The sequence below is a fragment of the Prionailurus bengalensis genome, chromosome B3, assembly GCF_016509475.1.
Source record: "Prionailurus bengalensis isolate Pbe53 chromosome B3, Fcat_Pben_1.1_paternal_pri, whole genome shotgun sequence".
NCBI classification, from domain to species: Eukaryota; Metazoa; Chordata; class Mammalia; order Carnivora; family Felidae; genus Prionailurus; species Prionailurus bengalensis.
This window is the reverse complement of record NC_057355.1, coordinates 50697387-50714411: the sequence shown is the minus strand read 5'-3', so window position 1 is coordinate 50714411 and position 17025 is coordinate 50697387. Positions and strand designations below refer to the sequence as shown.

At 38.3% G+C, this 17025-nt stretch overlaps 1 long non-coding RNA gene across 1 annotated transcript in view; it reads left to right on the top strand.

Annotated features, from left to right (window-relative positions):
• Positions 1-1038, top strand: part of LOC122468621 — a 44098-nt gene extending 43060 nt beyond the window's left edge. Inside the window, exon 5 of the long non-coding RNA XR_006293291.1 lies at positions 685-1038. This is a non-coding gene — a long non-coding RNA (uncharacterized LOC122468621). The remainder of the gene's footprint in view (positions 1-684) is intronic.
• Positions 1039-17025: the final 15987 nt, after the last annotated feature.

The following is a 17025-nucleotide window of genomic DNA, read 5'->3' as shown; positions in this document are numbered from 1 at the left end:
AAATGTCACTTGAAATATTTCAGAGTATAATCTCTCAAGAGAAAATAATTTCCATTCTAATTAAGCTTCCTGAATTTGAAATCCAGCCAGAACAAGACAAATCCGATCAGAGTCTTCTTCATTAACTTAAGATCCTAATGATATGCCCATGTGAAACTGGATGGCTGCAAGGCTGACCAGATAATTTTCCTTTCTTCAGTCCCATTGCCCCCAGCTAAATCAATAGAGTGGCAATTCCCACCAATCTCCAAGCTATCCACAATGGTCAGACCAGGTACACTGGTGTCCGGTAACTTTGTTCTGTAATCTGAGAGCAGGCTTAGGGAATCAGGCAGTAGGCATGTGCAACATAATTGGCTGTGAATGAGAAGGCATTTAGTGACCAAAGATCTCTCTGAGAACTGTTTTGGTGGTTGGGGGTAGTGAAAAAAGTTAGATAATGCAGTTTCAGTCTGAGATAGGGAATGCTTAGTTTTAGACCTTGGAAGCACATAAGTAAGGAAAGATAATGTGAAGTAGAGATGACCTTGAGCAGTGACATAAAAGGTCAAAACAATCTTTGAACCTCAGTGGGTCCTTAACATGAATATCCACATACCTAATAATTCTTAATGGATTGGCTAACAGATTGACTGGTTTACTTGCCAAATGCAACCCTTACAATTATTATTTTAAATCTTACAGGTTCAATAAGAAGCCTTTGTCTTGGGGAAACTGAATTTTCCTGCTGAGATGGTAGACCATACTTGGTTCTGTTTCCAGTTCGAAATAGTGCCATATTTATCAAACAACACTTTGAAGTATCATTTGAGAAATTTATGGGATCTTCACTTTTCTTATTTGTAAATGATGTAGTATTTAATATATCCAAATGAATTTATACAAATAAATGCACATTATAAAGCATAATAATTTGGAATACAAATATAATGGGAAATCTCATTTTAATTTTTATCCATATGAACTGTCCTGTTGCAATGTATAAATGCAAGAATATATCTTCATGTAAATATTTTCAATAAAAAATGAGCAAAACCATCCTTTCAGTGTTTGCTGGATTAACTCTAAATTATTTTGTTTGCCTTCAGGTCATTAGGGATATTACCACATTACTTTAACAAAGTAACATTCGATTTTGCAGAATTTAAAATGTATTCATAAAATACGTTATTCTAAGGTTTATAGAAGAATCTTAAAGTCTTGAAATCTGAGGTTCTTGTTCTTTTTTGTTTGTCTGTTTGTTTACTTATTTATTCTGTGAGAGAGAGAGACAGAGAGGGAGAGGAAGCAGAGCTGGGGAGGGGCAGAAAGGGAGAGAGAGAAAGGATCCCAAGCAGGCTCTGCACTGTCAGCACAGAGCCTGACTTGGAGCTTGAAATCACAAACTGTGAGATCATGCCTTGAGCCAAAATCAGGAGTCAGACGCTTAACTGACTTAGCCACCCAAATGCTGCTCTCAGGTTCTTAAAGCAAATGTTCTTCTCACATACCTCAAATTATATCAATGAGAAGAGACCCTATATTTTCATGGTTCTGAGCATAAATTTTGAATTAATCAGTTTGCTGGGTTTATGCTCTAGTTTTACTACTCGTTAACTACACGTTACTGAACCTTTATGATGCCTCGTTTTGTTCATGTGAAGACTAGTTATAATAGTAATTACAACCTATAAGTGTGGTGAGGATTAATGAAATTAGGAAATCATTAAAACAGTAACCTACAGGGGTGCCTGAGTAGTTCAGTCGGTTAAGTGTCCGACTCTTGATTTCAGCTCAGGTCACGAGATTGAGGCCAGTGTTGTAGGACCCTGTGCTAGACCTGGATTGCTAAGATTTTCTCTTCCTCTTTCTCTGCCCCTCCCCTGCTCTTGTGCACACAGACGCCTGTGAATGGCTCTCAAAAAACAAAATAAAAATGAAGCAAGACAAAAAGAAAACAGTAACTTACATAGTAACTGTTAGATAGTATCATAAAAATCTCTCTAGAGTAAATAGGTATTCCAAGGGGCTTGGAAGTGAGGTATGCTTGGAGTGGAAATCATAAGAGAAATGATTCATATGTGTTGGGCAATGAGTGTATGACACATGAAACTGTCTGCTTCAGGGTAGAGATATTAAAAATAGAGTGTGTGCTGCTACCCTTGACACATTAAGCAGATTGAAATTGCACATAATATAATACATGTAAGTGATGAGGGAACATAAGGCAAGCTGACAGGCTCCCAACCCACCCAGGTGGGATTTGTGTGCCATTCCTCAGGCACTCCTGGCAACCCAAGAACAAAGGAAAGGGGAAAAACAAATGGTTAACTGATAGCGATCATGGTCCTGCAGGACCCGAGTCTCCGTCTATTTACAAATATCTTAGTAAATCCCAAGAAAAGGGCAATCTTATCAATAGCCTAATCTCTAGCAACCTATAGACTTCGTTTCCTGGAGCCCCAACATCACCCATAGTGATGTGGGAAACATAGTGATGTGGGAAACACAGGCAGAAGGAAATGGCAGATAGAACTAAATTTCCTTATGACCTGCAGCTCCTTGACAAAAACTTGAGGCTGGCAGAGTAAAACATTTATCCTGAATTTCTTAATGCTAATGTGTTGCTAGAGGGAAAACAACCTTCTCTTGACAATAGCTAGGCCTCCAGTATCCAATGAGTCTTCTTTAGCATATGAAAATCCCATTGGAAAGTTCCCCTGGACTTTACCTCCCCCAACTCCTTAGTATTTAACCAGTCTCTCCTCCTGGTCCCAGGGCAGCTCTTTTTGTTGGGTCCTGTCCCCATGCTTTATAATAAGATCACCTTTTTGCATCAAAGACATCTTCAAGAATTCTCTCTTGGCTGTTGGCTCCGGACCCTGTGAACCTCACCATCACCCCAAAAACCTCATCCGTAAGTATCCACTGTCCCAATTTCTTGCTAAAGTGAAATGTTCAGAGGCTGAGAGAGCCCTGGGAGACCATCGAAAGTCTCCATAATGGAGTTATATAAATAGCCCTATGCCTACTCCAGGTCTGTCAATCCAACACAGACTATTTACATTGTTGCATCTGAAATTCCACAGATTTCTGATGTTCAACATTCACTTCAACAAACATCCATGTAAGTGGCATCTGATGATCCTTCTGACAAGTATTCTCCATTCTTCTAGCAATGACCTCCTCCCTTCTGCTTGACATGTAGCTGGACTAGTGAATCAAGGTGTCCCATTCTTCTTTAACCAAGAGATCAGCCAGGACTTCTTGGAGTAGCTTGATAAAATTTGAAGTGGGGTTCATGAGCAAACAGCTAAGAAAGAATTCTTGAGATATTTTTGGTACAAAAAAGGTGGTTTTGTTCTAGCACAGGGACAGGACCCCTGGGCAGAAAAAGCTACACACAGGGATTGTGAGGAGTGATTGTTTATGTACTTTTAAGTTTGTGGAGGGAAGAGGGTTAAAGATAAACTAAGTTTCTAAGAAATTTCTGTCTGCTGAAAGCAGGGTCTTACAGGACCCTGAAGATTTAGCTATTGTGAAGATGAGGTTGCTTTTAGTTTTTAATGAAATGTAAGCTTTAAGGCATTAAGGCAGCCATAAAATTCTGGAGGAATGTTACACGCTGCATGTCTCTGATATCTACCAGTGGGCTGCAAGCTATAAGGAGATTTAATTTAAACAGCATTTTTCTTCCCTTTGTTTCCCTCATCATTTCTGACTTAGTTACAAATAAAACCCCAAAGCGTAAATTTAGAGCCCTCTGGAATTTTGCCATGGTTCGGACCTGAGTAAAATAGCTTTCTACTGGCTGTTCCCAAAGAAGAGGGACTCGTCCTCCCTCCTCTCTGTCCCCACTTCCTGGTTGTGCCAGTGTGTCAGCCTCAGACCCACATGAGTCCAAGGGAGCAGCACTAGAGACTGTGGAGATGCCAGGCCAACTTTGCTCCAGGTTGTTCAGTTCTGGGCCTGATCCCTGGGGCCCAGGTCAGCTCAATTCACCAATCAGAGGGCCAGGGGCACTTTTCACAGAAACACTCTACTCAGGCAAGATATTTTATAAGCTGAAAAATCTGTGGGGATATTGCTTTTTCAAACATGTTGGGGAGACGTGTGTGTGTGTGTGTGTGTGTGTGTATTTTCACACTTCTTTTCCTCTAGGCCAAATCAATTCACCCATGAACCATGTCATAAGTTCTGTCTGAAAGCTGCATCTATCTGCTTCCCACAAAACTGTCACACTTCTTGATGGAGACTTTTCTGGGTATCTTTAGCAAAACACCACTTAAATTTACATGTAACTGAATTTAGAGGTATACCATCTTTCCATTAGAGTACTACAGTTTATCAATTAGAATTAAAAAAAATGAAAATATTTAGTAAAGCCAAAGGCTCCTGACTTTTGGTTCATTCTGTAAATATAATTTTGAGCACATTCTTGTGCTTGAAATTAGGGCAGGCAGGGTGGCTGGGCAGGGCGAATGATTAATATAAGAGTTTCTACCCCAAGGAGTTAATACTCAAGCAGAGAGTCTAACCCATGCATGATTAGCTGTAATACAGAGGACACCCTTTAATGCTTACTTAGTCCTACTGGGTTTTAAAAGAGGAATACAATAACCATGTTGTAGAGAAGACAGTGTCTTGGGTATTATAAAGGCCTAAAGAGAAACTGTGAGACAAATGAGAACCTTACCCAAATTCTAGTAGATTAAATGAAAATTAGAGAATAACAACTGTATATTTATCAAACATCTGGAGAAGAAATAACTTTTTATGTCAAGGAAAAAAAGTAGATCATAAATGAAAACATTTACAAATGGAACAACTTATTGTGATTTTTAAAATAGTTCAGTCAGGAGAACCTGGGTGGCTCAGTCGGCAAAGTATCCGACATCAGGTCATGATCTCACAGTTTGTGAGTTTGAGCCTCACATTGGGCTCTCTGCTGTCAGTGAGGAGCCTGCTTGGGATCCTCTGTCCCCTTCCCTCTCTACCCTTTACCCACTCTCTTTCAAAAAATAAACATTAAAAAATTAAAAAATAAAATATTTCAATCATACGAAAAATTTTAAACAACCAAAATAAAAATATAGAATATAGACTGAGAAAACAATGTAGCTATTATGACCCAGAGAGGATTAACAATTTTTATATATAAAGTGTTCATACAAACAAATGTCACAAAGGCCTCAAAAGACAAATGAACAAAGGATTTACGTGGATGTTTAATAAATGATGGAATTCAATTAATAAACACCTATTTGAGAATCAATTTCAACTTTACTAGCAAGCAAAATAAAAATTAAAACACAAAGTATCACATTTTGCTTATTACGTCAGTAAAAGTTTAAAACAAAAATAAATCAGTAGTGTCACACTGTAGTACATTAAATATTCGTTAATGAAAAAATAAAAGAGCTATACTGATGTGTGGGGAAATAGCTTATACTTACATAAATGGTTTAGAATAAAAGCTTAGGGCAGAAAGCGCCACCACGGGGCAAAAACACCCAAGGTTAGCTAATGAGATATTATAATGGGACCAGGAGTAACTTGTTACATCACCTGCAGGAAATTACTTTCCATCTGGAGCCAATGTATCTTGATCACAAACTCCACTTGCTCCCTACCCGTTGCTTCTTACTCACACAAGTTACTAATTACTGTCTGATTGTTTTCCTCACATTCACCACGTGGTAATAGCTTGTGAGCTCAATAAATACGGAGACGAAATGCTTGTTTGGGGCTCTTGTCTTTTCCTCGTCGTTCGCTTCTCTCTTAATTCACGTTTGTGTCCGCTCTCTTACGGGACAAGAGAGAAGACTAGACTGCTAGTTTGCAACATTGACGAATGCTGGTGGAAATATAAGATATAATCTATCCATGTGAATCAAGGTACTGTTTGAATTCTGTTCTTTAGTCTTTATCTCAGTTTTCTAATCTGTAAAATGGAGGGAAAGGCATGCACTACTTTGAGTATTCCTTCCTTATTTAATTTTCTTAGCGGAGGGAAGAGAAAGAATGGCAGGGTTTTCATAAAATATTGTCTAGTTTCACGTGTTTCGGGAGAGTCAGATCTTCCTGGGGCTGGGTGTTCTGGTAGCAGTAGGATCAAAAGAAGAGCACCCAGAAGGAGAAGTGAGACTCTAAGAGAAAAAGTTGTGCACACTTGTATAATACGTTCTGAACCTGCCTCTAGTGAGAGGCTTCTGCTAGGATTTTCCTTGCTCAAAACTTGGATGGCTTTTAAATTCTGTTTTAGTAAGGTTGACTGGTTATCCACTTTCCATCCTAATTCACTGTTTATGTGCTTGTCTTCTGTTTTTGATTCTAAAGGCACTCATTTGCAGAAGCAAGAGGGATTCAAATCCACGGTGCCCTGAGGCCCTGCTCCCCCCTCACCTCCCGACCTGGCACCCAGGCTGCAACTGCCTGAAAGAAACGGGTATTTGGATTCAGGCCCAGTTGCTTTCCTCTGTGGTCCACAACTGTTTACTTCCCTCCTAAAGGTCTTTTATTTTCCTCCCCTCTTGTCACATGTCACACTCATCCACGGTCTTTTTGGTTAAGGCCAAGGTGAAAATAATATCTCAACGTTGAACCTTTCATAGCTTGTAAATGATCTTCCCTCGTCCTTAGAGGACCATTGGTCTGTGACATTGATCTTTTTGTCCCTGTCTAGGGAGTCTTTACTATGTGGGTCCCCTGCTATCAATCTAAGTCAGGGTTGAGCATTGGGACTGTCCCAGTCCTTGTAGCTGAAAGTACATGCTGTCTGGGGCTTCTGGAGATGGCACGCTCCCATTGCCTGGTGACGGCTGGACCCACAGGGACCCGAAAATTGGCTGTTTTCCAAACGAAAGACTAGTAGTAAAGTAAGGATCCTCAGCCAGATGCTTCTTCCTGCCAGCGCCTGTCATCAGAGAGCCTCTAGCCCACATACCATGGAATTTATCTGGTAGTATAAATTATGTGCTTGTGAATCTGAGGTGTTACCTAGTGCTTTAGAGTACTTTCTAGAAAGATGGGGACACAAGGGACTTTTCTACAGGCGCAGTGTTTGTGTGTCTCTGACTGCAGGAGGGAGGAGTGAACAGTGGGATGTCTTCTCCAATCTTATCTTAAGTGGAGGTATAAGCAGCTTTAAAATTCATGTGACTGTAATAATACAGAATTGGAGCAGTCATTATCTAACATATTTTTCCCCCCTGAAGTTTTGCAAATCTCTCATTGTCATGGTAATACGGTGTAATAATGAAATGTGTGGGCTCTGGGCTCACTTTGTGGCTTGGACACTTACTGCATTTGTGACGTTGCACAGGTTATGTAAGCATTATGATGTCTGTTTTCCTTTTGTTAAAAAGCGGGGAGTTAAGAATAATGCTTACTCTGGAGTTGGGAGAATGAAATGAGTAGAATGGTTGGCGAGCCAGAGACCAGTCTGGCGCATCACAAACATACTGGCGCGCGTATCAGGAGAGTCTACTTGTTTTCCTAGGAGACGGACCATGCATGCTTCAGCGAATCGGTGCTCTTAGGATACTGCCTCCCATGTTCCCTGGCTGTAATCAGAATGATTCTCAGAGGACAGGTCCTTGGAGCTGCTTGGGTGCTGATTTCTAAACAAAATGTAAAAAAGCTCATGTACATTCCTGGCCGGCACATGTCCATCTCCAATATCCTCGTGTGATTGTAGGCATGCTCTAATGTTACAAGAAGCTGACACAGTCTTTGGTTGGAACAGTGTGAATTTTAGATTGTAACCAAGTATAGGCAATAATTGTAAATCAATTTCCAAGGGTAAGACTAGATGTCAGTGGGTACTTAAGTCTTCATTAAAAGGCATAAATCAGTTGTCCTTTATACTGGAAAACATGCCACATATAACATGATACAGTATTTTCAAGGTAAGTATCTAAAGTTTTGGTGAAAAATGCTCTGAAACCAGCCTCTGAGTATTATTAAATGTATACTTTGAGATTAGTATCTTGATATAAATCTTATAAAAAATAAAATCCTTCATTAAAATCTCTCCACACTGATGATGATACTCACATACCCTATTGATTTCCATGTTCTTTGTCAATCTTTATACATGAATACAGGCTTCTGTATATTAGAATATAATGTATAATTTTGCATTTCATCCTTATTTAGCCCTTTCCTTGAGCAGTTTGTTCCTTGTATAACAAAATCCTTGCAACTACTCATTTTAAGGTATAGACAGTCTTCTGCTGGATAAGTACTGTGTTACCATTTTTTTTCTTGTGGACCTTACAATTGTTTTCATACTTCTGTTAAGATAACCCTATAGCATATTAATTTGTACATAACCTCTTTGTGGGATTTTTTCCTCTAGGCATCAATTTAAAAAATGGCATACTCATAATATTAACTAGACTGTCGTCTTCTTACACACTATTAGCTTCTTTGTGTATAAGGCCCTCTTGTGAATAAACCCCAGACAAAGAGTTGGAGGGTATGCAGCATGGAGGCAGAGTAGATGAAGTTTTCTCTAGGGAGAACCACTTGTTGTCTCTCAAAAACAAAACCAAACCCCCAAAACCAAAACCTGAGTATTTTACATGTTTCAAACACTCTTCTCGGCCCTGAGTATCTGGTGAGCAAAAAGCCATGGTCCTTGTCCTCCTCGAGATTGAATCTAGTGAGGGAGCCGTCTTAAATAATTGTGGTTACTGTTGGAAGTCTTATTTGTACAACAATGAAATGTATATTTCATAAGAGTTGTTTTTTGTTGTTTTTTTTTCGGGACTGAATAAGTCAAGAGACTCAGTAATTTTTTGAAAAAGTAACATGGGAGCTTTGTTGTGAAGGATGAATACAAATTAGATTAGGGCACCAGGGTGTTTTCAAGGTAGTGGGTAGAGCATTTGAACCAGCCCTGTGGCAGGAGGAAAAAGGAACATTGGAGATAGGAAAGCCAGGCCCAGGTAGCTGGAACACCGATCTTGAGGCATCCTCTGTTTTCTGGGACAAGAAGGCACATCATTCTAGAATATTTTCTCTGGGTGAGAATGGGGGAATGGGTGGATTGCTTTTATTGCTTAATTATTTATTGATTTAAAGACATTTTTTTAAGGTTTATTCATTTTTCAGAGACTGAGTGTGAGGTGGGGAGAGGCAGAGAGGGCGACACAGAATCTGAAGCAGGCTCCAGGCTCCAAGCTGTCAGCACAGAGCCTGACGAGGGGCCTGAACTCAGGTATGGTGAGATCATGACCTGAGCTGAAGTCAGATGCTTAACGGACTGAGCCACCCAGACACCCCTTTTTATTACTTTGTTATGCTGCAAACTCCTCATTGCTGTGGTAAAAACTGTTTCTAATGTTGGTAAAAGCCTTCAAAGTTGGTTGGTGGTCACTATATGCTTATTAAAAATACTGCATTTATAATTCATAAGAAAGTTGTCATTGATATAGCTCATTTTAAGAAAGGAAATTTACGTCTGCAACCTTACATTAATAAAAAGCATTTCATTTTTAAGCTGACTTCTGAGTCAAGCAAAGCAAAAATAAATATTCTGGTTGACATTAAAGTTAGCCAAATGTCTGTAGAGATTATATACTGCATGTGAAAGGAAGTCAAATTGTTTAAATATCATTCTTCTAGCTCTCGAATCTAATAACTTCTTCAGTGGTGTATCAAGTTTCTAAATGTCACGACAAATTATGGCTATTTATTACTTGGGGCTATAAAAGACTCAGAATACTTATACTTTGACTTTGGCGTGTAGGTGGAGATGGGTGGAGCTTGCAGTGCTTTGGATCCAGCTGTGTGAATGAATGCTGTGTTATGGCCACCTTCTATTTTCATGCCATTTTACATTTTCTAGAAGCATCTTCATATCTCTTACTGTATTAAAAATCCAGTTTTAGAACCAGAATGGACTTTAAGAGTTAGTTGAAAGGAGTTTTCAACAGAAAAAGCAATGGCCTTAGAGCAATGTGTTCAAACTAAAGCTCTGTGATCTACTAGGTAATTGGTGTTGGATCCATCATATAAACTCTTGGCAACAAGGTGTCCTCATTTCTACACTGGTGTTACTAGTACCACATTTGGGAGACTGCCTTGAGCAATAATAGACATCATAAACGAGAAAGGTTCCTAGGAGATGTTTATATAAATACTTTTAGCAATACAACACATGTTCACACCCCAACTAATTAATACAGGCAAACCTACAAGTACACGGTTCCCAGCCAGGTACTATTGACTCAGTTTTACAGGTGATGAAACGGAATCGGATGGGGACAAGCCGCTTGTTAAAGACGAGTTATCAAGAATGAATTACAACAAAATGCAGGTCTCCTGACTCTTGGTCTTGGATATTTACCTCCATTCCTGTCCCTCACCTTTGGAACTTCTTATCCTGTCACATCTTCTCTTCTTTGGGGATTTGTTCTTTCTTGTACTAGGTGGAAAATAAATAGCAACTTCAATGGGTTTTATTAACATGACCCTCTGACCTCAAACTACTACTGTTTTATATCTTATAAAAGACCTCTCTTACCATAAACTATTAAATTACAACAATAGAGAATGCAATATGGTAGAAAGAAACTAACCTGGACAGTGCAGTGACTAGCTATATGATTTTTTTTGAAATAAGACACTTAAGGCATAGAAAGGTTATCAAAAAAATGATACTAGACTGGAATATAGATGTAGACTTTTCTGCCCTTAATATTTTTGAGAATCTATGCATAGAAATAATAATTGAAGTGCTCATTACTTACCAGAGCAATTATTAGCAGTGAAATGCGTGAGGTGTATTTCCGTAGTTGGTGCTTACTAAGCCATTGTATACATTATCCTAGAGGGTTTTTCTACTAAATTATTTCAGCACTTGGTTGGTAAGGACTTCCCATGGGAATTGATGTATTCATTTTGTATTTGTATGTTTATGAACCGCAGCAGGAATACAATACTACCTTTTGCACTCGTTTACTGAACTACTTAACATACAAGCAGATCAAATGTGTAATTTTTGTGATGCCTTCCATTCACCCAAGTGGAAACAATTACACTCAAAGCAGATATTTATAGTACCTACTAGGAAGCTATGTAACCATTGGTTTGTATGTGTGTTTTCTGTATTAAGACTAATGTATTTTCAGAATCTAGTCTAGAACCTGGCACATGATAGATGTTCAATAATTTTTTATTATAGAGACTTTGGAAAAACTTAATCTCCATGTGTCTGTCATTGAGTGTACTAAAAAGAACAAGTTTTATATTCTAGGGGTTTCTTCATTGCATACTTGATGTGTCGTGGTGTTTATGGTAGAAACAATGATGGTGATTGGGACAACTCAAGTCACCAAAAGTCCAATGATTTGCAGGAAACTGCTCCTGTGACCTTTGAGTGATACTCAGAAGTGACTCTGCGACTCCATGTGTCCCTTCTTTCTTCAGTATTAGCTTCCCTAATTGAGGTGACCTGATTTGTTTGCTGCTGGAAACTGTTAAAAGGTGGAGCTGTGGAAAATAGGATGCTGTTGGAAAGAGATGAGCACGCAGAAAGCCGGGGGCATACTGAGGGAGAGTTGGGTTCTTCCTTGGTGTGGAAATACCACCCTGAAAGTCTTCTCTTGGTTTGTAGGTACTCCACAGCTGTTTCTCGGGAACACTGCAACCACGGGACCAGATTTGCAGAACTAGTGCTAGAGTTAATTGACAGCAGATTGGCCATCAGTTGTAGTTTGGGTGCTGACTGGATTATTGTAGACAACAGTAAAGGTTATTCATTGCCAATATACTGGACTGGTTTCTAGTTCTGCCATTTACCAGCTGGATGACCTTGCAGAAACCATGTCCTCTATCTGAGACTTCAAAAGGAATTAATAATACTTTTCCTTCTCTTTCATAGAATTGTTGTGAGATTCCATTTAGAAAAAAAGGTTAGTGTTGGGAAGATGTAAGATGTTGTTACTTACCTCGTCCATTTATATTTTACTTTCATGAATTAAAAAATGACAGACCACACTATATTATTAGCTTGTGGTAAATTTTAGCTTGGGGATAATTTGGGCAATTACACTGGTTTATGATCTTGGGCAAATTTAGAAGACTTGATGTGCCCTAATACAGGTTTTTAGTAGAAAATGAAAAAGCAGATCTCCTTTCCTAATCCCGAAGAAAGGTTTTGTTCCTTTTGACTAAATCGTAGGCTTTTGAACGTCGAATCATCTGAGTATACCACAATCAACATGTCTTTAAGCACAAGTATATAAACACTGTTGATTTCAAAAATGAATGTTTCCCCTTAAAGATGCAATGTTGTTTGTAAACTGTGTTGATGATATATGGCTTATGTGTTTGTGAGCCTACTTAGAACTAAGAATCCCCAGGTGAGATGGGAATTAGCAATCAGGAGAAAACTGTGCTTTCACAGCTGTTGTATACCAAATATTGAATCAGAGTATTGTTTCAGTCAATGAGTTTTATAAAGACAAAGTAGCATTTTGTTTCATGGAGTATATCCCAGAACAAAGAGAATTTGTTGGCATTATTTCGTTTTTCAACGGAGGGGGTAAAGGTCACTTAGTGATTTGATTGGTTATTATTCATGGACTTTTATAGCAATTACCTTAGATTCTTATTTCACAGGGTATCTCAAAGAGCAGGACATTTTCCTTAAAAATAATAAACCACATCATATTATATCTTTAATCTTTCATAATAGAAAAACACTTTAATTTAGGAAGAGGACACAAAAAACAAGATGATTTTGTTTGGGGCCTGTCAAGATCTCAAACCCCAAGGGATCTGTGTTTGGCAATACAGCCTCTCCTCCCCAGGAGAGAGGCTTACTTTCTCTGTAGCAATTAGCATTTGCCACACACCTGAAATTGGAAGGACTTCTGAGGTGAAGAAAAAAAATCCTTTCAGAGTCTTGGTATTGGTATAAATAAAGCCCCTTAGTTAAGCAGGATAGGCATGTTTTTATTTTGTAAATTCTGGCTTTTCTTAAACTCCTTCAAAAGGTAGCCTAGCCCTTTTGTTTGGACTTTAAACATAAGGCTCTCCTGGTAAAACTGTAAGCTCTAAGAGTCTGTCTGCCTCATTTAATTTGTAGTGTCATGAGAAACAATCCCCAGTGAAAATAGAAACACCAGACTATTATTTACCAGTGACACTGGCTCTGAGACTAATCTTGAGGTGTGTCAAAACTATTTTTTAAAGAAAGATCCTTTTTGTTTAGATCTGATGAAAAATTTCCATGCCTGACGAGATGCTTTGTTTTTGTGACCATTCCTGCCTGGGTCTATAATATATGAAATGACTTTGCAGACCAGACCTCCTTATGTGGCTTCAAGGACTTGGTGCCCTTGGATAAGTCCTATGGATTTTAGTGTCCTCTTCCTTTGAACACAAAGTATTTTAAGTGAAACCCATCTGGGAATTTATAAGACCTATTTGTCAGAGATGAATGCATTTATCCAGGAACAATACTATTTTTGCTGATTAAAACAAGATACCTCTTTTTGGTGCGAGTGTGTGAATCTCAAAGCATAGGTGTTTGGTGAAGGAGGTGGATAGGATGATATTCTGTTGATTTTTTAAAAAAATTTTTTTAACATTTATTTATTTTTGAGACTGAGAACATGAACAGGGGAGGGTCAGACAAAGAAGGAGACACAGAATCTGAAACAGGCTCCAGGCTCTGAGCTGTCAGCACAGAGCCCGACACGGGGCTCGAACTCACGGACTGTGAGATCATGACCTGAGCCGAAGTCGGATGCCCAACCAACTGAGCCACCCAGGGGCACCCTGTTGATTTTTTTAAACGTTTATTTGTCTTAGAGCATGAGCAGGAGAGGGGCAGAGAAAAAGGAAGACACAGAATCTGAAGCAGGTTCCAGGCTCTGAGCTATCAGCACAGAGCCCGACGTAGGGCTTGCACTCATGAACTGCCAGATTATGACCTGAGTGTACCCGGAGGATGCTTACCGTCCTGAGGCACCTGGGTGGCTTAGTTGGTTATTTTTAATTTCCCAGTGTAACTAGTAAACAATGATCATCTAGACGGTAGAGTCTGTGATTGTGAATGGTGGGAGGGAAATGTAAGATTTGGAATTTGTAAGCCCTGGATGAGTAATGGCTGTATCATCGGAGGGAACCCACAGAACTCCTGAGACATCAGTTTTCTCAGCAGTCAAGTGGGCACATACATACATATATACATATATGTGTACATATATATACACACGTGTATCTATATATGTATATACATATATGTATATATACACACAAATGTGTAAACATACATGTTTATATAAATAAATTGTATATACTGTGGATCAAAATAAAATGTGTTTCAAAGTGTTTCATGAATGTTAGAGCAGTTAGGTATTATTACTATTAGTACTACTACTGTTATTAGTATTAAAAACTAAAATTCAACTGAGTAAACTTGAAGATCCAATTGGCTTCATTAAATAATTGAGCAATATCGCATGTACCAAGTAGGGGGCTCCCAAGAGTTGTACAAAATGGAAGATGTTTATTTTTATGTATTTATTTTCACGTTTATTTTTGAGAGAGGGACAGAGCACAAGGTGAGGAGGGGCAGAGGGAGAGGGAGACACAATCTGAAGCAGGCTCCAGCCTCTGAGCTGTCTGCACAGAGCCTGACGCGGGGCTCGAACCCACAAACTGTGAGATCATGAACTAAACCAAAGGCATTCACTCAACCAACTGAGCAACCCAGGTGTCCAAAATGGAAAATTTTTATATGAAGGAGGGTGGAGTAAGAACATTATTAGCAAAAGAAAAGGATTATTATGGGCAAAGTTGCTTTCTCTTAGGGAGAAGGGAAAGGGTCTTATCATGTAGGTGATTCATCTTGCTTTTGGGAATGCAGAGGGCCAGTGTGGCAGATTACTTCATCATTCATCAGTGCTATTGAAACTATTTCTGGAGGAGGTAGAAACCACAGTTAGATTAGGTATTAATTCCCTCTTTGGGGACTTTACCTAAGTGGCACCATTTTGGGCATATGGTGGTTTTGTCTAGATCAACCACAATGACTCCATAGAGTCACTCTTACATAGAGTAGTAGATGCTCACTAAACTCAATACATGTGGATGACAGTATTGGGAAAATATTCTCAGAAGCAATGAATCTATGTCTAGATTATTAAAACCTTGTGGGCAGGAACCATCTATTCTTTCTCTTAGACCTTATATATTTATATGAGCCCCGTGCAAAGTAGAGATGCTATGTTCTTTTTTTCTTGCATCTTTTCTAGATTTTTATTTTTTTTCATTTAGTTACAATTAATATATAATGTTATATTCATGTATACAGCATATTGATTCGATGATTACTTAGAGCTCACCACAATAAGTATAGTCATCATCTGTTATTCATTATTAGAATATTATTGTTTATAATCTCCTTTTCAGAGATGAAGAGTATACCACTCCACCTCTCCTCTGGCAATCATCAGTTTGTTTCCTATATTTGAGTCTGTTTCTTTGTTTTGTGTTTTAGATTACACTTAAAGTTAAGTTCTGTGGTACGTCTTATTTTACTTAGTATAATACCCTCCAGGTCTATTTGTGTTTTTGCAAATGGCAAGATACCATTCTTTTTTTATGGCTGAGTAACATTCTATTGTATATATCACATCTTCTCTCTTCATTCATCTATTGGCAGATAATTAGGTTGTTTCTCTATCTTGGTTATTGTAAATAATACTGCAGTGAATATAGTGGTGTATGTATATTTTTAAATTGGGTTTTGATTTTCTTTGGGTAAATATCCAGCTGAGAAATCACTGGATTGTGTGTTCTATTTTTAATTTTTTGACTAACTTCCATATTGTTTTCTACAGTGGTTGCTCTGATTGACATTCCCACCAGTAGTGCACCAGGGTTCCCTTTTTTCTATATCCTTGCCAACACTTGTTATTTCTTGTCTTTGTGATTTTAGCTATTATGACAGGTGTAATGTGATATCTTTTATGGTTTTGGTTTGCATTTCCCTGATGATTAGTGATGTTCAGCCTCGCTTCTTGTGTCTGTTGGCCATCTGTATATCTTGACAAAAATGTCTTTTCAGATTGCCCATTTTTAATTAGATTGGTTTTTTTGGTGCTGAGTTGTGTAAGTTCTTCATATGATTTTATAGGAACCCTTTATTGTGTGTGTGTGTGTGTGTGTGTGTATATATGTTGTGTGTATATATACAGAGAGTGTGTGTGTGTGTATATATATATGTATATATGTATATATGTGTATATATATATATATATATATATATAAATTGTAAATATCTTGTGTTTAGTAGGTTGAATTTTTGTTTTGATGATGGTTTCCTGTCCTGTGCAAAAGATTTTGCTTATGGTGTAGTTTTAATAGTTTATTTTTGCTTTTGTTTCCCTTGCCTGAAGAGACATACATATAAAAATACTGTTAAGGGCAACGTCTAATATGTTATTGCCTTTGTTTTCTTTGAGGGATTTATGGTTTCAGGTCTCACATTTAGGTCTTTAATCCATTTTGAGTTTATTTTTCTACAGGTTGTAAGAAAGTGTTCTAGTTTCATCCTTTTACATGTAGCTGGACAGTTTTCCTAGCAGTGTGGTTTTCTTTTTAACAATACTATTGGGAGAGGCAAGAGAAAGCCTAGATAATCAAATATTTGTTTAATCTTATATTCTGTAATATTGTGCTATTCATTATAGATTCGAGAACACATGATACTGTCTGTGATCTGAAAGAACATGCCTGGTGTGGGAAGTAAGTTTGTCAAAAGGATAATTGTAAGGCAATGTGGTAAATGAAATAGTAGAGATAGCTACTAGATCCCAGAATAGAACTAAAGAAGTGAGAAGTTTGGCTTGAGTGCGTTTGGAAGAGCTTTCAGTGGAAAAAGACATCCAGTCTTTTGATGCCTCAAGGATTGGTAGGAGTTGACTCTTCTGCCGTCGAGAAGAGGGTACTCCAGAGAGAAGGGCATGGGAGAATGAAATAGGCGGGCAAGTTCAGGGATATGCCAGTAGCTTTCTATGC